The following is a 2,898-nucleotide window of genomic DNA, read 5'->3' on the forward strand; positions in this document are numbered from 1 at the left end:
ACCCAGTCAAATGCAGGACATTGTTTCAACTTGCGAGGACAGGAGTGAAAAATATGGGACAGTCCCACACAGTTCAGAACATCCGGTCACCGTCGTTCTGCTACTTTGAACTCTTAGCTTACCCTTGCATTTTTCACACGTAGACACTGTTTTGCCGTTTAMAATCTAGGTATCCTTTTTCTACAGTACTTTTAGCTAGCCTTTGCTACTTTAGTTTTTAGCTGCTGTTTGGCTACTTTGGATAGCATTTTGTTACATTTAGCCACCATTTTGCTACTTTTACCATCTAGCTAGCCTTTGCWTTTTTAGCCTGTAGAAACCATTTTGCTATGTTTACCTTCTAGCTATCTTTTTCTACTTTTGCTACTTACATTTTAAGCTACCGTTTTACCACTTTAGATAGATTTTTGTTACATTTAGCATGTAGCTAACACTCTGCTACTTTTATCTAGCCCAGTGGTGTCCAAAGTCGGTCCTCAAGGGACAGGGTCCTGCATGCTTTTGGAGCTTCCCTGGTTCAACACAGCTGAACCTAAACAGTGCTTAATTAGTAGGCCTCTGTAGACCTTGATTGAATACTGAGGAAGCCTACTAATTAAGCACTCCTTAGGTTCAGCTGTGTTGAACCAGGGMAGCTCCAAAARCATGCAGGACACCTTGAGGACCGACTTTGGACACCAGTGATCTAGTAAACATTTGGCTGATTTTTTGCTACTTTTAGCCTCTAGCCACCATTTTGTTACTTTTAGCTTTCAGCCTTTTTATACTTTTAGCTACCCTTTTGCTACTTCTGTGTTTATCAAAGTTTTATCTAGGGTCTTGCTACTTTAGGTTTTAGGTAGTATTTTGCTACATTTACCTTTAGCTAGAGTGTTGCTACATTTGGCTTTTAGCTTTTCTACTTTTAGTTCTTTTAGTTGGTGTCTTGTTCCTTTTAGCTTTCAGCTAGTGTTCTGCTTCTTTTAGCTTTGTCTCAGTCATTTAACTCTTGAGCCCTTCTCTTTAGCTCAGCTCACGTCTCTTTTACACCTTTCACCTGCATCCTGCTTGGGGCTGATTAGGTAGATGACCTTAGAAGAATCCGGCAGCTTCTCACCATGTAATTGGATTACACTCACAGGTGCAATGCCACCTGGAAAGTGTGGGCGGGGCCACATCTCACCGCAATCTTGGGATAAGAGCCTCATCCTTTAAGCCCGACAGATCTCCGGGGTGTGGGTCTTTAAATAAAACTGGGACACTCCCTGTCTAAATACAGGACCTGTCCCATCACTGGCCTCAATAGCTATAGAGGGTTCTACGGCAGGCCAGTGCCACATTTAATCACACCACGCCCTTATCTCTAATTACAGTTTTTAGACATTAAACCCTTCTAACTATAGTATGATAAATTGGTTTGAAAAAAGCTTGTAGAACCTGGGGACAGTTTTGTATATTACATTATAAATTAGCTTGCTATAAGAGTTGAGAAAAAAAGGGGGAGGGGTATGCAAAATCGACTTTTTTAAGCTTTATATCATGCTATGTCATTCCCTCATCAAAAACATRTCCAGAGTGTTGCTTTCATTYACGTTTGAGCAATCCTTGATTATTCTGTGGTAGCCACATGGAGCTGCCTAAACACATACTGGTACAAAGCACGGCCTATTTACACAAAGCTCCTCCATGGAACTCAGTCTGCTGCCGAGCTCTCGCCCCATGGAGCAGCCCTCTCCTGAAGCGTTGTTGTGCAGAAGTGCTTAAGTGTGGGAGTGTTGGAAATGGTAGGAGGTCCTTAAAGACACAGAGTCCAATTTCAAGGCAATTAGATGCAAAGTCAGTTTTTTTATTTACAGAATTTTTATAACAACTAAAGGTAAAATAGTTACTTGATTGTGGTATTAGACTCTGTGACTAGAAAATACATAATACCCCTCATTTAAAATATAGCTAAACTGCAGATGAATCGCGCGCATCAGACTGGTGGTTCACTCCAGCCTGTGGGCCGGTTCACGGACTGAACCACCGGCCCTCTAACCTGCATCTGGGCCGGTGGTGCAGTCCGTGGGCCGGTGGTTCAGGGGCTGAAGTGAAACACCGCKCGCAGACGRCGGGCGGGRGACYGGTGATTCAGCTCGTGGGCTGGTACCAGGTTCGGCTCGGTTGCGCCCGCGTCTTCTCAGTTATTCCCGTAACGTAGCAACACGTTCCTGAAGTTCTGTGCASGGCTGGGGGAGCTCGCAACTTMTGGCTGATTCGCTCGAATTAAAAGAAAAATTCCTGTCTCCGCACCGTGATCCAGAACCTCACCAAAATTGAATGGTGTGTTCATTTGGCGAATACCCACATGTGGTAAAAATGCCAGGGCAATCCGTCCACAAGTTTTTGATTAATTTTGTCCACAGACAGAACGACAGGCATACGCTACCAAAAATATTACCTCCCCCCGCTTGGCGGAGGTAATTAGCTTGCCATACAGGTTGATACATCAAGTCAAACTATTGAATGTCCTTGCCATTTTATTTTTGAAAAATAATTAATTTTCACATGATAAATTGGCTTGACATAAGGGTTTTGAATTGCTTACCATATAGGTTCAAAAATCCAATAAAACCATCACATGATAAATTGGTTTTATAAACTGGTTTTGAAAAACCATGTCCAACTATAATATAAGTTGGCTTAATTTTAAAGTTTTAGAAACCCAGTCTGTTAAATGATAAATAACCTTACCATACAGGTTTTAAAAATTTAGCTTAGCTATTACATGATAAATTGGCATGCTATATGGCTTTAAAAATCCWGTCTGGCTATGATAATTAACCTGCCTTGTCATTTACTTTTAAAATGTTACTTATTATTACATTACAAATTGGCTTACCATACTAGTGTTGAAAAAAAAAAACAATACATATATAT

At 41.2% G+C, this 2,898-nt stretch overlaps 2 protein-coding genes across 3 annotated transcripts in view; one reads left to right on the forward strand and one right to left on the reverse strand.

Annotated features, from left to right (window-relative positions):
• LOC106518864 (gamma-aminobutyric acid receptor subunit alpha-5) overlaps positions 1 to 2,898 on the reverse strand; it is a 44,780-nt gene that overhangs the window by 21,354 nt on the left and 20,528 nt on the right. The window lies entirely within an intron of this gene.
• Positions 1 to 2,898, forward strand: part of LOC106518863 (gamma-aminobutyric acid receptor subunit beta-3) — a 93,692-nt gene that overhangs the window by 10,039 nt on the left and 80,755 nt on the right. The gene's annotated exons all lie outside the window — the stretch shown is intronic.

This window comes from Austrofundulus limnaeus, unplaced genomic scaffold (genome assembly GCF_001266775.1).
Source record: "Austrofundulus limnaeus strain Quisiro unplaced genomic scaffold, Austrofundulus_limnaeus-1.0 Scaffold67, whole genome shotgun sequence".
Classification (NCBI taxonomy): domain Eukaryota; kingdom Metazoa; phylum Chordata; class Actinopteri; order Cyprinodontiformes; family Rivulidae; genus Austrofundulus; species Austrofundulus limnaeus.